The sequence below is a fragment of the Homarus americanus genome, unplaced genomic scaffold (assembly GCF_018991925.1).
Source record: "Homarus americanus isolate GMGI-L3 unplaced genomic scaffold, GMGI_Hamer_2.0 scaffold6317, whole genome shotgun sequence".
Lineage (NCBI taxonomy): Eukaryota > Metazoa > Arthropoda > Malacostraca > Decapoda > Nephropidae > Homarus > Homarus americanus.
The window spans coordinates 14,176,613-14,194,851 of NW_024730668.1; the positions used below are offsets into that span (position 1 = coordinate 14,176,613).

At 39.9% G+C, this 18,239-nt stretch overlaps 1 protein-coding gene across 1 annotated transcript in view; it reads left to right on the forward strand.

The window, feature by feature from the left end:
- LOC121867092 overlaps positions 1-18,239 on the forward strand; it is a 38,973-nt gene that overhangs the window by 1,231 nt on the left and 19,503 nt on the right. The gene's annotated exons all lie outside the window — the stretch shown is intronic.

Sequence of the window (18,239 nt, forward strand, 5' to 3'; positions counted from 1 at the left end):
CATCCTTGTTAACTGATGTCGTAACCAAGAAACCAGATCACGTAACCGTTTCTCCTGGCCAACGCAGAGCTCCTGTCTGCTTGACCGCTGCCTCACGACTGCCAGACATGCGCTACTTCAAGGCGTACGTCTTGAAGGAGTGACTTATTTACCACACAACTAACAGCTTAATTAGGGTTTACGCAACATTTTCAAACTGGGAAACGATCTATAATAACTTTTAATTTAATAACTGTCATTTAATTTCATAATTCAAGTCCAAATTAAGTCGCCAGAGTATACTTAATATTATATTGGCGCAGTTCCAGGAATTCTCACTACTTGTGCGGGAGCACTGTCCTTCCTCCTTTGACCTTGAACTCAGATCGCCATTATTGATAAATTGCTTCTTTAAATATCACACTGAAATTTCTGAATATTGCATATATATATATATATATATATATATATATATATATATATATATATATATATATATATATATATATATATATATAACTTCAGCAATGGACTTGTTATGCGGAAAGCGTAGTTTTATAACGAAGAGGAGAACCAGGGAAAACACAAACATCTTGACTAAGTTGGGCTTCTTTTAATCGCTAACGTTTCGGAAATAATCATTTTCCATCATCAGAGCCTAGAAAACAAAAGTCTTGAAATTTTTTAAAAATACAGGTGATATACAATAAAAACATAACATTATACGAAAATTTACCTTCGATAGAATTTAAAAAAGAGCAATCGAATTTAAAACCGACAAAATGACCGTTTAGCCATATTGGTAATTTTGCAAGATATACTGTATCTTACAAAAAGACAGCCTAAACTAACCTAACCTTATGGTTGAATAAAGTTAGCTTAGGTTAGGATTAGATGGCTCGTGTAGCTTGATACACAGTTAAGTGGTTCGGTTCGTTTTTTTTTTAAGTTTGAACTATATGCTGTCCTAACCATAAGTTTAGGTTAGTTTAGGTTGTCTGTTTCTAAGTTATTTGTCAAAATTACCAATATGCATGCCAGTTATTTTGCAAAATAACCGATTCCGCCTAAAAACAGTACCACACTCTCGCACATACACACACCCACTACTACTACAACTTTGTTGTCACTCGGAATTGAGTATGACGATCATCCAGCCATGGTGAAATGATATGGGTTATTAGGAATGTCACCTAGGTTAGTGAATTTTGTGGTGACTAAAGAGCCCGATACGGGACCGGCAGCGTCGTCCACATTCGTTGCACATGTGGAGGGCTCCATCTACTGAGGGAGGGGCGGTGGCAGCGTCCTTCTGACGTTGGCGCTTATCCGCCTCGGAATGCAGTCGGGCTAACTCGAAAGTATTGACACATTCCCGTGTGGTGCTCCTCCAAGCGTTACGATGTGGAGTAATCGACTCCCAGGTGAGGGGGTCGATTTGGGACCTTTTCAGGTTTGTCTTAGGACTATCCTTATACCTTTTCAATTGCCCGCCAGCGTTACGTTTACTATTCGTTAGGTGACTGTAAAGTAGCTGCTTTGGCAGTCTACTGTCGTCCATGCGGGTAACATGGCCAGTCCAACGTAGTTGTTCATGAATAATAGTAGCCTCGATGCTCCTACAGTTAGTGTCAGCAAGAATGCTGGCATTTGTTCTCTTGTCTTACCAGCGAACTCGGAGGATGGAACGTAGACTCGTTGGTGAAAGTTTTCAAGTGCCTTGAAGTGCCTCCTGTATGTGACTCATGTTTCACTGCCATATAGTAGGGTGGGCAGGACCACTGCTCGATATACGTGCAGCTTTGTGGATAATTTCAGCTCCCTACAGCTGAAGACACGATTTCGGAGTCTGCCCAAGGCGTGAGATGCACATCTGATCCAATGCTGAATTTCTTCATCGATGTCTGCGGTGGTGGGCAGGTAGGAGCCCAGACACCGGAAGTGGCCAACATTAGAAAGTGTAGATCCGTTAAGCTGGATGGATGGTGGTGTGTCTGAACCAGGGGGAAGTTGAAAGAGAATCAAAGTCTTACGTACATTCACCTCAAGGCCGAAGTGTGCATACGCGTCTCCATAGGTGTTCAGGATCTCCTGTAGGTCGTGTTCAGTGTGAGCAACAAAGGTGAGGTCGTCTGCATACTGAAGTTCAGTAATGGAAGCTGCCGATACCTTTGTTCTTGCCTGGAGTCGTCTTGTGTTAAAAAGACCCCTCTTTACCCGGTACTCGATGTTCACCCCGCTGGCTGGAAGGCAGCCAAGAAGATGAAAAAGAGAGTTGGTGCCAGTACACATCCTTGTTCAACCCCTGTTTGGATGTGGAAGAACTCTGACTGGGTGCCGCTGTGCAGGACACTGCCGTTCATGCCATCGTGGAGTTGCCTTGCAATGGAGATGAATTTTGGTGGGCAACCAAAGCGGCTGAGGGTCCACCTGTTGACCGAGCCGAAGGCGCACACACACACACACACACCTATATGGTGGTGATGTGCGGATTAGTGGATTCATATTTATGACCTGACCTCATGTTTAGTAAGGTCACCCTGTGTACTCAAGCCTCTCTCTCTCCATGTAATTCAGTTGCCTCTGAAGATGTCTTGAATAAAGACGAAAGCGCTTGAGAACTTCGTGTTTTCTTCTTTCCTTGTGGTTATCAGCATATACCTAGATCACGCGCACCTACAGTGATTTACTTGCATATATATATATATATATATATATATATATATATATATATATATATATATATATATATATATATATATATATATATATATATATCTATATATATATATATATATATATATATATATATATATATATATATATATATATATATATATATATATATATTTATATATATATATTTATATTTATATATATATATATATTTATCTTGATAAAATCACACGGGAAGATGGAAACAACGGAGTACCTTAGCTTTCGTCTTTATTCAAGACATCTTCAGAGGCAACTGGATTACATGGACAGAGAGAGGCTTAAATATACAGGGTGACCTAAAAACATGAGGTCAGGTCAAAATGATGACATCCACTAATCCCCACACCAACACACACGTAGAGGAGCTTAAGAGAAGGGAGGTGACGTGACTAGCCAAGTCAGGTCAGAAAAAAGGGACCCACAGAATAACTATCATACATCTAGATCAAAGGTTTTCAAAGCATTTTTAACCTTGGGCCACTGACAAATAAATTTATGTAACATATTATCAGTTTTGAACTGACCATCACTAAGGTTTATTGATTTTAATTCCTTAATCAAACTAGCTTCAACAAGAAGTCTTTCTGTGACACAAGATGATTTGAATACTTCTAAGCTTTTTTCCCAAGCAATGGGGTGATTATTATTCCTAACATGAACAAACAAGGCACTGCTTTCAGATGCAGTTCTGATATTATACTTATGTTGTTTGATTCTAAGCTGCAGTGTTTTTCCTGTCTGACCTACATAATTACAATTACATTTGCTACATGGAATACAATAAACACTTCCATTTACATTCAAACATGGGCTATTCCTTATTAACATATTGGTAATGGTGGAGTCATACTTGAAAACAACATTAATATTTAGAAGCTTGAGGGACCGAACTAACGGGACAAATTCATTACGATAGGGCAGAGTCAAAATATTCTTAAGTGTAGGAACATGTCTGGTTTGAGAGGAATGAAAGGATTTTTTAGCCCTTTTGAAACAACGATCAACAAACACAGAAGGGTACCCGAGTTTATGTGCAATAGAACGAATGTGTTTCAATTCATCGTCAATAAATTCAGAGTCACAAATACGCAGACATCTTAAAAACATAACAGAAAAAACTGACATTTTGGTAGACTCAAGGTGATTCGATAAAAAGTGAATGAAACTGTCTACCTGTGTGGGCTTTCTATATACCTTAAATTTATAGTTTTGGCCATTTCTCATGATTAGCATATCAAGAAATGGAAGGGATTCATTTATTACTCTTTCAATTTTGAATGTGATACTAGGGACAATATTATTAAGCTTGTCTAAAAATTCCAATGGGTCACTGTTTTTAGGCCAAAGACAAAGAACATCATCTACATATCTATACCATGGAGGAATAAAGTCCACTATATTGGGAAGTAATCTAGACTCAAAAAACTCCATATATATACAGGCTAGAGGAGCAGAAAGACAATTACCCATGCTCATACCAAATATTTGTTTGTAGAACTTCCCATTTGCTCTAAACACATTGTTAGTTACGCATAACTCTATCAATTTCAGGAAAGTATCATGTTCAATAGTTAAATCTAGCAGTTGTAATTTATCTTTAAGAAATGAAAGTAGGTCTTTCACAGGTACTCTAGTGAACAGTGAATTTACATCAAAACTTATTAATTCGCAAGGTTCATTGTGTTTCTTGAGTTTATCAATTAAATCACTGCTATTGCGTATATGTGAATTAGATATTTGGCCTGTAAGAGGGGATATCATCTTTACCAGCCACTTGGATAATTTGTAAGTAACAGAACCCACAGAACTCACGATAGGACGTAAAGGATTATTAAGCTTGTGTGTTTTGATCAAACCATACATATAAGGTAAAGTGGGATTGAATTGAGAGAGCTGTTTAGTGAGATCGGGGTTCTTTTTCAATAACATCTTCATTTTGGAATTAGATAACTTATTAATATTTTCCAGGGGATCTTTCGTAAGCTCACAATACGTGCTTTCATCACTAAGTAATGAATTCATTGTGGATTTACATGAATTATTTATTTATATATATATATATATATATATATATATATATATATATATATATATATATATATATACACACACACAAGTAAAGTAAACATTCTCATGAAGGTACGGTACACAAAGTTTGTGTCCACATTCACCTGATATAACAAATAATGAGATAATTTATCTGTACCTTATATATGTACATCTGCTTAACAATTCCTCTCTACTTAAACTACTTAAAAGTTAAAAGTACTGTATATTTTTGTCAAGTTAAGTTATGTCCGCTTTTTTCTTTAATTGTTTCAGCTTCAAAGCTTACAGAGATTTATTATTTGTACGTTATAGTGGAGTGTGTGTGTGTGTGTGTGTGTGTGTGTGTGTGTGTAATAAAAATAATATTAGTTAACGGTTTATTAAGATAACATGGCAGCCCGAAGGCTGAAAATATACAATGAACAGAAATGATAAGTGTCAATATATTAGACGTAGTATTAAGACCATAAGCACATAAGAATGGAGGAAACTGCAGCGGGCCTATTGGCCCATACTGGCCAGTCCTATTTACACCCAACCCCTATTAAGAACATAAGAACATAAGAATGGAGGAAACTGCAGCGGGCCTATTGGCCCATACTGGGCAGTTCCGTTTACACCCAACCCCTATTGCTCATATGAGCATCCAACCTATGTTTGAAGCAATTCAGCGTATTCGAGTTAATGATGATATTTGGTAACTTGTTCCATTCATCAACTACTCTGTTTCCAAACCAGTGTTTACCTATTTCACGCCTAAATCTAAATTTGTCTAATTTAAAACCATTGTTACGAGTTCGCTCCTGGTTGGATAATTTGAGTACCTTTGTAATGTCCCCTTTGTTTAGCCCTGTCTTCCACTTATACACCTCTATCAGGTCGCCCCTCGCTCTACGTCTCTCGAGGGAGTGCAAATTAAGATGCTTTAACCTGTCTCTATACTCAAGGTTCCTAATGCCCGGGATTAGTCTTGTCATTCTCCTCTGAATTCTTTCCAAGGATTCTATATCCATTCTGTAATACGGTGACCAGAACTGAACTGCGTAATCCAGGTGTGGTCTCACAAGAGCAAGATACAGTTTTAGGATGACCTCGCTAGTCTTGTAACTAACACTCCTTTGTATGAACCCAAGTACTTTATTAGCCTTGTTACGAGCAAAAACACATTGTTTACTTGGCTTAAGGTTCCTACTTATCATTACTCCTAAATCTCTCTCGCAGTCGGATTTCTCTATGGCATCGTTGTTCATCTGGTATCTGGTTTCCCTGTTTACATCTCCTATACTGAGTACTTTACATTTGTCGACATTGAATTTCATCTGCCATTTTTCAGACCATTGGAAAAATTTGTTTAGATCTTCCTGTAGTTTTGCCGAGTCCTCGTCAGATTTGATAACACGTCCTATTTTAGTGTCATCAGCAAATTTACTTATGTTGCTGTCTATGCCGATATCTATGTCGTTTATGTATATAATAAACAATAATGGTCCAAGTACTGAGCCTTGGGGAACTCCACTTGTGACGTTGCTCCAATGGGACTTAGTGCCGTTAATGCTCACTCGCTGTTTCCTGTCCTGTAACCACGCCCTAATCCATTTAAGGATGTCACCTTTGATGCCATGAGCTTCTACCTTTCTAATTAGTCTTTCGTGGGGGACTCTGTCGAAGGCTTTGCTAAAGTCGAGATATACCACATCATAATTGTGCCCCTCGTCCACCGATTCGAAAACTGATGAAAAGAATGTTAATAGATTAGTTAGGCAAGAACGTCCGCTTGTGAAGCCATGCTGGGAATCATTGATCAATCGGTGCTTCTCCAGGTGATTTCGAATAGAGTTTGAAATGATTGCTTCCAGTAATTTGCCTACTATTGATGTTAGACTGATTGGGCGGTAGTTAGAGGATAGTGATCTATCCCCCTTCTTGAAAATCGGTATTACATTCGCTATCCTCCAGGATTCTGGTACTACACCTGTTTTTAAGGACATGTTAAACAACTTTGCTAAGGGCATACTAAGCTCTTCCTTACATTCCTTTAATACTCTGGCAAATATCTCATCGGGACCAGGTGACTTATTAGGCTTTAGTTTGTCTATTTGCTTACTAACATCGTTACTAGTCACTACTATCTCACTTAATTTGTTTTCTTCACTATCTCTGAATAGAGTCGGTGCCTCGGGTATCATGTTTAAATTTTCGGTGGTGAAAACTGTTGAAAAATATTTATTTAAATTATTGCTCATTTCTCCGTCGTTATCAGTGAGCTCGCCGGAGTCTGACCGTATTGGTCCAATCTTTTCTCGTGTTTTAGTTTGATACATTTGGTAGAATCCTTTGGGGTTTGTCTTCGCCTCCCTTGCTACCCTTACCTCATTATTCCTCTTTGCTTTCCTTATCTCGGTTTTAACTCTACTCGCCAATACCCTATAATAGTCCCGGAGGTGAATTTCGCCACGATTTATCCTTCTACCTATAGCCTTCTTTTGGCCAATGATGTTCTTTAAATAATTATTTATCCATTTAGGGTCATTGTTGTCTGATCTGAGTTTTTTGTATGGTATGTTCTGCCTTTGTGCATTAAGTAACTCACTATTTAAATTGTCGTGGAACTCGGCAATCTCAGATCTCGTTATCAGGTCGGTGTCATCTGTCAGGTTCACGGCCAAGAGCGACACCCCCTCTCTCAGCTGCCTCTTTAAACTGTCAAAGTTTGCCCTTCTGAAATCTGGTACTTTAGTGGAATTTTCCTTACGTCTGCCCTGAAAATCTAACTGGAATCGAATTTCTTTGTGATCACTGTTTGCAAGTTCGTTCCCTACCTCGACATTGCTTATGAGGTTTTCTCTGTTCGTCAGAACTAAATCCAGTATATAATTACCCCGTGTGGGTTCGGTTATATTGCTCATATATCCATCCAACATACGTTTCAAGCTATCCAGCGGATTCGAGTTAATGATGATATTTGGTAACTTGTTCCACTCGTCCACCTATTTCGCGTCTAAATCTAAATCTGTCTAATTTAAAACCATTGTTACGAGTTCGCTCCTGGTTGGATAGTTTGAGTACCTTTGTAATGTCCCCTTTGTTCAGCCCTGATTTCCATTTGTACACCTCTATCATGTCGTCCCTCACTCTACGTCTCTCGAAGGAGTGCAAATTATGACGCTTTAGCCAGTCTCTGTACTCAAGATTCCTAATGCCCAGGATTAGTCTTGTCATTCTCCTCTAAATTCCGTCCAAGGATTCTATATCCATTCTGTAATACGGTGACCAGAATTGAGCTGCGTAATCCAAGTAAGGTCTCACAAGCGCAAGATATAGTTTTAAGATGACCTCGCTAGTCATATAAGAAACACTCCTTTGTATGAACCCAAATACTTTATTAGCCTTGTTTCGAGCATATACACATTGTTTACTTGGCTTAAGATTCCTACTTATCATTACTCCTAAATCATTGTCGCAGTCGGATTTCTCAATAACATCGTTGTTCATCTGGTATCTGGTTTCCCTGTTTACATCTCCTATACTGAGTACTTTACATTTGTCTACATTGAATTTCATCTACCATTTTTCAGACCATTCGAACAATTTGTTTAGACCTTCCTGTAGTTTTGCTGAGTCCTCGTCAGATTTGATAACACGTCCTATTTTAGTGTCATCAGCAAATTTACTTATGTTGCTGTCTACGCTGATATCTATGTCGTTTATGTATATAATTAATAATAATGGTCCAAATACTGAACCTTGGGGAACTCCATTAGTGACGTTGCTCCAATGGGATTTAGTGCCGTTAATCCTCACTCGCTGTTTCCTGTCCTGTAACCACGTCCTAATCCATTTTAGAACATCTCCTTCAATGCCATGAGCCTCCACTTTTCTTATTAATCTTTCGTGGGGGACTCTGTCGAAGGCTTTGCTAAAGTCGAGATATACCACATCATAATTGTGCCCCTCGTCCACTGATTCTAAAACTGATGAAAAGAATGTTAATAGATTAGTTAGACATGATCGCCCGCTTGTGAAGCCATGTTGGGAATCATTGATCAACTTGTGCTTCTCCAGGTAATTTAGAATAGAGTTTGAAATGATTGCTTCCAGTAATTTGCCTACAATTGATGTTAGACTGATTAGACGGTAGTTAGAGGATAATGATCCATCTCCCTTCTTGAAAATCGGTATTACAATCGCTATTCTCCAGGATTCTGGAACTACACCTGTTTTTAAGGACATGTTAAATAACTTTACTAAGGGCATACTAAGCTCTTCCTTACATTCCATTAATACTCTGACAAATATTTCATCGGGACCTGGTGACTTATTAGGCTTTAGTTTGTCTATTTGCTTACTAACATCGTTACTAGTCACTACTATCTCGCTTAATTTATTTTCTTCACTATCTCTGTATAGAGTCGGTGCCTCGGGTATCATGTTTATATTTTCGGTGGTGAAAACTGTTGAAATATATTTATTAAGATTATTGCTCATTTCTCCCTCGGTATCAGTAAGCTCGCTGGTATCTGACTGCATTGTTCCAATCTTTTCTCGTGTTTTAGTTTGATACATTTGATAGAATCCCTTCTGGTTTGAATTCGCCTCCCTTGCTTTCAGTTCATTAATCCTCTTTGCTTTTCTTATCTCGGTCTTAACCCTACCGGCCAATACCTTATAGTAATCTCGGAGGTAAACCTCACCACGATTTATTCTCCTACCTATAGCCTATCTTTGTCCAATAATGTTCTTTAAATAATTATTTATCCATTTAGGGTATTGTTGTTTGATCTAAGTTTTTTATATGGTATGTTCTGCCTTTGTGCATTAAGTAACTCATTATTTCAATTGTCGTGGAACTCGGTAACCTCAGATCTAGTTATCAGGTCATTCTCAACCGTCAGGTCTCCAGGTAGGGTGAGATCGCCCTCTGTGGGTACATTGTGTGAGGTCATGTTATTCACCCCCAAGCGAGATTCCCCTTCTCTCAGCTGCCTCTTCAAACTATCAAAGTTTGCCCTTCTGAAATCTGGGACTTTAATGGAATTTTCCTTGCGGCTGTCCTGAAATTCTAACTGGAATCTAATTTATTTGTGATCGCTGGTAGCAAGTTCATTCCCTACCTCGACATTAATAATGAGGTTTTCTCTGTTTGATAGAACTAAATCGAGTATATTATGACCCCAGGTGGGTTCGGTTATATGTTGACTTAGGAAACAGTCCTGGATCGTTTCAAGAAAATCCTCTGATTCTGAGTTACCCGTAAGGTCAATCCAATCTATTTGGCTAAAGTTAAAGTCGCCTTCTATACAGACTTTGTTGTGTATGGAAGCCCTGCGCATTTCATCCCAGATAAGTCGCTCATTAACTCTATCAAGATTAGGAGGTCTATATATTACTCCTGTGATTATTTTTTCCCTGCCATCGATTAATTCTATCCAAATTGTTTCTGTATTCCGCTCAGTTTTTATTTCCTTATTTATTTCACACTTCAGATTATCCCTGACATAGATTGCTACTCCGCCTCCTTTCCTATTCTGCCTATCTGTATGGAATAATTTGTAACCTGCAACTTGGTATTCGACAGGTAACTCATGTGAGTCTAGGTTGATCCATGTTTCGGTGAATGCCATTATATCGATTTTTTTTGGTACATACCAAGGCCCTAATATCATCTATTTTTTTCTCATACTTCTACTGTTTGCGTAGTAGACATTTAAGTTAGTCGTGTTCTGAGTCCTCTCTTTGTCGCATTTAGGTTTTAACTCCCTGCCTAATTTAGTTTTGTCATAATTCCTAGCACTATTTCCCTGTAACCTTTCACTTTGTTTACCCGCTCCCACTGCAGTCTCCTCCACTCCCATGCTCATATGTTCTCTTAGCAGTTTAAAGACTTCGACATCTTTTGAACTGCCCTCTCGAGAGACCCAGCCAGGGTTGCCACCCCATCCCTAGACACATGCACCCCATCCCTAGCATAAAGGTCCCTTCTGCCGTAGAAGTTGCCCCAGTTGTCAATGAATTGGACTGATATTGACTTGCAACATCTGTCAAGACGGCCGTTGACACCAAGTGCTCTTGACAACCATTCATTGCCAACTCTCCTTCTAGGCAGAACACCACATATGATAGGGATCCCTCCCTTAGACCTAATACGTTCTGTAGCTGTCTTGAACTTATCAAGAAACTCCTCACTCCTACACCGGCCAATATCATTGCCTCCTGTACTGAGGCAGATAATGGGTTTGTTCCCATTATCAGACAAGATATTATCCATCCTGTAAACTATATCCCCCACCCCAGCTCCTGGCAAACACACCCTCATCCTATTCATATTTTTAAAACAAAAAGCTCTGTCCAGGTACCGTACCTGGGAACCGCCAACAAATAAGGTTTACGTACCTTCCTTGTCAGCCTTGTCCCTGACAATGCTATTGTCCAATTCGCCTATCAAAGAACTGAAAGAGTTGGTAAACTTAGCTGTTGTTGTCGTATCCTTGGTGGGCTTTTTCACAACCTTGGTGTGTTTTTTCACCACCAGTTTGGTCGTCCCTCTCCTCACAACCTTCCATTCGCCTGAGTTTTCGTCAGACACAGGCTTTTCTTGTCTAGTTTCTTCCTTCATCCTCGCTCTCTCTTCCTATAATTTCAAGAATCTTCTTGTTTGACCTTCCTTAACTCGTCGCTCATAAGGGCGCAGCCCTGTTCACAAGTAGCACTAGCCATTACTGACAATTGATCCCCGGGAGCTAAGCCGCTGTGACCTTTCCTCTAGTGAGGTCAGAACACAACTAAAGAAAATAAAGAAAATATTATCAGAGATATAACAATAGGGGAAGAACTAGGGAACAGTGATCACAGAGAAATCAGGTTCACCCTAAATAGGGAAACGAAAAACAATGTCAATATGGTCAGAGTCCCAGTAGGAATGGGTGAGTTCCCCGGCGACACAACAATTGATCATGACTATAATATATTCACTAGTATACTACGTAAAGCTCAAGAACAAAATATACCATACAGAAAATTTAGGTCAAATAAGAATGAGCCAAGGTGGATGAAGAAAATCTTAAACATGAAATAGGAATAAAGAAAGGAATTTATAAGAAATTAAAGGGGGGGGGGGAGGAGCATCTCAGAAATAGGTAGAATGAACTATCTCGGAATGTTAAGAAAAATGTAAGGAAGGCAAAGAGGGACTACGAAATCAGGATAACAGGAGAATCCAGGCAAATCCCAAGGGATTTTTCCAGGTATATAGGACAAAGGTCAAGGACAAAGTGGGGCCTTTAAAGTCAGAGAGACGGGAAGTGATTGACGATAGTGACAAAATAAGTAATGCATTAAACAACTACTTCTTATCAGTTTTCACAGAAGAAATTGACGAGGAAATGCCAGAGGTGGAACTAATATTTAGGGGAAATGAATAAGAGAAGAGAAATTAAAGAATATTGCTATCAGAAAAGAGGATCTTCTTAAGAAGATAAAAACAAATTAAAGAAGACAAAATCCCCAGGGCCGGATGAAATTTTCCCTCGAGTTTTGAAAGAGTGTAAGGAACAGATTAGCGGAACCCTCGTAAATTTATTTATAAAATCATTAGACACGGGAGTTGTGCCAGACTTGTGGAAACAGTCAAATGCAGTACCGGCGGATTAGTTTGACGTCAGTAGTGGGGAAATTTCTTGAACAATTATAGCAAATAGCATCCGATCGCATTTTTAGAAAAACAAATTAATCTACGACTCTCAACATGGGTTTACAAAGGGAAAATCTTGTCTAACAAATCTGCTGACGTTTTTTAGGAAAGTGTTCGAGGTAGTAGATAATGACGAAAATTACGATATTATTTAATTAGACTTTAGCAAAACCGGTGACAGAGTATCACATCAAAGGCTTCTGAGAAAAGTTATGGCTTATGGTATCGAGGGGAAGTTTTAAATTGGATAAAATCATGGCTTACCGATAGAACACAGAGGGTCAGCGTAGATGCTGTTAAATCTGAGTGGGGCTGTGTAACCGGGTTCCCCAGGGGTCAGTACTGGGCCCACTCTTGTTCATAATATACATAAACGATCTACTGTAGATACTGCGATCAGCAGTGACATAAGCAAGTTTGCGGATGACACCAAAATAGGGCGGCAGATTAATTCAGGGCAGGATGCAAATGCACTACAGGAGGATTTAAATAAACTGTAGGAATGGTCAGAAAATGGCAAATGAAATTCAACACCAGCAAGTGCAGCATACTTAATATTGGAAGAACAAATACTGTCAATGTATACAGCCTTAACAACATTAACCTAGAAAAGTCGACTTGTGAAAGATACTTAGAAAACAGGGCGTTAATGTTCGAAATAAGGCAAACAGACTATTAGGTTTTATATCTAGAAGTGTAAGTAATAAGATTGCGGAGGTCATATTGCAACTATATCTTGTGCTAGTCAGGCAGCACCTCGATTATGCTGTTCAGTTCTGGTGCCCTTGTTATAGAATGGATATCAATTCACTGGCAGGAGTCGGTGCAGCGAAGAATGACGAAAATGATTCTGGGACTTAGAAACCTTCCATATCAAGATAGATTAAAGAAACTAAACTTGCATTCCCTAGAAAGACGAAGAATGCGGGGAGATATGATAGAAGTATTTAAGTGGGTGAAAGGAATCAATAAAGAAGATATAGATAAAATTCTTATAATTTCCGAGCAAGATAGGACTCGTAGCAACGGATTTTAGTTGGATAAGTTTAGATTTAGGAGGGAGAGAGGAAGGAACTGGTTCACAAATAGGGTGGTAGACGAGTTGAACAAGCTTAGCAACTTTGTAGTAAGTGCTGGAACGCTGGAAAGTTTTAAAAGGAGGCTAGATAGATTGATGGGTGGTAGAAAGTGGTAGTAACTCTCAACAGGAGCTGCCAAGCACAGGCCAACCAGTCTATTGCAGACTCCTTATTTTCTTATGTTCTTATATGGTGAAATGGGGGAGTGGGTCACTTTATTGACAAAAGCTTTCAAAACAAAAATATAAGAAACATAGTCAACATACAGATTAACTATAAATCTTGTACTGAGGGAACTGGTCTTGTTGACATTCTTGTGACCCGATGTCGGCGCCAACAAAGTTCTTTCCACTGTCTTGATGGTCGTTGTACCTTTCTGCTAAGCCGCTACCTCACTACAGCTGCAGATGCACCACGTGGTCCGGGTAGGTCCTACAGCTCACACAGGATTTTGGAGATTGTTCTTGTTCCTCGTGTGATGTAGTTAGGAATTCATAGTTCCTCACCTTGGTGGAGAAGGGAGTCCTCATTTCTCTCCTGGTGTAGTTTGGAGTGTTTCTTGGCTTCTCATCCAGTGTTGGTGGTGGCAAGTGTACCGCTGGGTGCGTCACGTCAAGAGTCAGGTCAACATTGACCGCCAAGCACGATTGTCACTTTAACTGTTGTTTTTCTCTTACGAATTGAAATTGTCATTTTTGTATATCACTTGTGGGTTGATCATCAGTCTTTGCACTTTACTGTTGGTGGAGGGATGTTGATAAATTCAGATGGGCAGGAGGAGATGGGGAAGGGGAGGGTCCGACAGACCAGGCTGGCAGCTGTCTCCGTGTTCAAGAAACCACGGCCACGTCAGCGGGCAGTGCCGACTACACACGTACTTACTCTATGAAGGCTGAAGGAAGCGTATGGTTGTATGCTTTGTTTTTGTTTGGATCTTTGAATTTTATTGTGTTTTCAACCGCATAAGGAGACCTTACTGGGTGCACACACACACACACACAAACACACACACACACACACACACACACACATGCTTTCAGAGAGCAGCTCGAACATGGGCTTATAAACAACCCAACAGTAAGAACATAAGAATGGAGGAAACTGCAGCGGGGCTATTGGCCCATACTGGGCAGTCCCGTTTACACCCAACCCCTATTGCTCATATAAGCATCCAACCTATGTTTGAAGCTATTCAGCGTATTCGAGTTAATGATGACATTTGGTAACTTGTTCCATTCATCCACTACTCTGTTTCCAAACCAGTGTTTACCTATTTCACGCCTAAATCTAAATTTGTCTAATTTAAAACCATTGTTACGAGTTCGCTCCTGGCTGGATAGTTTGAGTACCTTTGTAATGTCCCCTTTGTTTAGCCCTGACTTCCGCTTATACACCTCTATCAGGTCGCCCCTCGCTCTACGTCTCTCGAGGGAGTGCAAATTAAGATGCTTTAACCTGTCTCTATACTCAAGGCTCCAAATGCCCGGGATTAGTCTTGTCATTCTCCTCTGAATTCTTTCCAATGATTCTATATCCATTCTGTAATACGGTGACCAGAACTGAACTGCATAATCCAGGTGTGGTCTCACAAGCGCAAGATACAGTTTTAGGATGACCTCCCTAGTCTTGTAGCTAACACTCCTTTGTATGAACCCAAATACATTATTAGCCTTGTTAAGAGCAAAAGCACATTGTTTACTTGGCTTAAGGTTCCTGCTTATCATTACTCCTAAATCTCTCTCGCAGTCGGATTTCTCTATGGCATCATCTGGTATCTGGTTTCCCTGTTTACATCTCCTATACTGAGTACTTTACATTTGTCCACGTTGAATTTCATCTGCCATTTTTCCGACCATTCGAAAAATTTGTTTAGATCTTCCTGTAGTTTTGCGGAGTCCTCGTCAGATTTAATAACACGTCCTATTTTAGTGTCATCAGCAAATTTACTTATGTTGCTGTCTATGCCGATATCTATGTCGTTTATGTATATAATAAATAATAATGATCCAAGTACTGAGCCTTGGGGAACTCCACTTGTGACGTTGCTCCTGTAACCACGCCCTAATCCATTTAAGGATGTTACCTTTGATGCCATGCGCTTCTACCTTTCTAATTAGTCTTTCGTGGGGGACTCTGTCGAAGGCTTTGCTAAAGTCGAGATATACCACATCATGATTGTGCCCCTCGTCCACCGATTCGACAACTGATGAAAAGAATGTTAATAGATTAGTTAGACAAGAACGTCCGCTTGTGAAGCCATGCTGGGAATCATTGATCAATCGGTGCTTCTCCAGGTGATTTCGAATAGAGTTTGAAATGATTGCTTCCAGTACTTTGCCTATTATTGATGTTAGACTGATTGGGCGGTAGTTAGGGGATAGTGATCTATCCCCCTTCTTGAAAATCGGTATTACATTCGCTATCCTCCAGGATTCTGGTACTACACCTGTTTTTTAAGGACATGTTAAACAGCTTTGCTAAGGGCATACTAAGCTCTTCCTTACATTCCTTTCATACTCTGGCAAATATCTCATCGGGACCAGGTGACTTATTAGGCTTTAGTTTGTCTATTTGCTTACTAACATCGTTACTAGTCACTACTATCTCGCTTAATTTGTTTTCTTCACTATCTCCGAATAGACTCGGTGCCTCGGGTATCATGTTTAAATTTTAGGTGGTGAAAACTGTTGAAAAATATTTATTCAGATTATTGCTCATTTCTCAGTCGTTATCAGTTAGCTCGCCGGTATCTGACCGTATTGGTCCAATCTTTTCTCTTGTTTTAGTTTGATACATTTGGTAGAATCCTTTGGGGTTTTTCTTCGCCTCCCTTGCTATCCTTACCTCATTATTCCTCTTGGCTTTCCTTATCTCGGTTTTAACCCTACACGCCAATATCTTATAATAATCCTTGAGGTAAATTTCGCCACGCTTTATCCTTCTACCTATAGCCTTTCTTTGGCCAATGATGTTCTTTAAATAATTATTTACCAATTTAGGGTCATTGTTGTCTGATCTGAGATTTTTGTATGGTATGTTCTGCCTTTGTGCATTAAGTAACTCATTATTTAAATTGTCTTGGAACTCGGCAATCTCAGATCTCGTTATCAGGTCTGAGTCATCTGTCAGGTTCACGGCCAAGCGCGACACCCCCTCTCTCAGCTGCCTCTTTAAACTGTCAAAGTTTGCTCTTCTGAAATCTGGTACTTCAGTGGAATTTTCCTTACGTCTGCCCTGAAAATCTAACTGGAATCTAATTTCTTTGTGATCGCTGTTTGCAACATGAATCCCAGTGATAAGTAGGTTTAGGAGTAATGATAAGTAGGAACCTTAAGCCAAGTAAACAATGTGTTTTTGCTCGTAACAAGGCTAATAAAGTACTTGGGTTCATACAAAGGAGTGTTAGTTACAAGACTAGCGAGGTCATCCTAAAACTATATCTTGCTCTTGTGAGACCACACCTGGATTACGCAGCTCAGTTCTGGTCACCGTATTACAGAATGGATATAGAATCATTGGAAAGAATTCAGAGGAGAATGAGAAGACTAATCCCGGGCATTAGGAACCTTGAGTATAGAGACAGGTTAAAGCATCTTAATTTGCACTCCCTCGAGAGACGTAGAGCGAGGGGCGACCTGATAGAGGTGTATAAGTAGAAGTCAGGGCTAAACAAAGGGGACATTACTAAGGTACTCAAACTATCCAACCAGGAGCGAACTCGTAACAATGGTTTTAAATTGGACAAATTTAGATTTAGGCGTGAAATAGGTAAACACTGGTTCGGAAACAGAGTAGTGGATGAATGGAACAAGTTACCAAATATCATCATTAACTCGAATACGCTGAATAGCTTCAAACATAGGTTGGATGCTTATATGAGCAATAGGGGTTGGGTGTAAACGGGACTGCCCAGTATGGGCCAATAGGCCCGCTGCAGTTTCCTCCATTCTTATGTGCTTATGTTCTCTTAATACTGTTCATGAAATGAACTGGTAATCAAAGTACTCATCGATTATAAGCGTGCTGCTTTTACTGAGAGGCAGAACATACCTCAGCATTGGACCAAAGCTGATATTTTCCGCAAGAATCAAGCGGCAGCCCAGCAGAAACTTTGCAATCTAAAGCATGTGAAGCCCCCCTCTGCTCATCTGACGGTAACCACATAATTAAACATGACGAAGGCCTCCTTCAGCGCTGGAAAGAGAACTACCATTCATTGCTCTACCAAATCACCGATGTGGATGTTCTGACTACCCAGCAGGTCCCTCAACTTCCAGAGTTGACCCACCTCAGCTATCCTCCATCTCTGGATGAGGTAGCTACTGCCACCAAACAGATGAAAAATTACAAAGCCTCAGGGCCTAATGGAATCCCAGCCGAGGTGTTTAAAGCAGGAGAACCTCTGCTTACCAGCCGAATCCACTCTCGCCTGGAGAATATATGGGAAAATGCAGGAAATCTCCCAAGCTCTTAAAGACGCCTCCAATGTCAATAGTTATAAGAACAAGGGAGACCGGTCAGACTGTGGCAACTACCGTGGGATCTCGCTGCTCTCCATAGCTGGCAAGATTATCGCCCGAGCCCTCCTAAACAGACTTCTTCCTGAGGCGGAAAATTTCCTCCCAGAATCTTTATGTGGTTTTAGACCAACACATGGCACCACTGACATGATCTTTGCTGCCTGCCAAATACAGGAAAAGTTTAGAGAACAGCGTTGTGACCTGTAC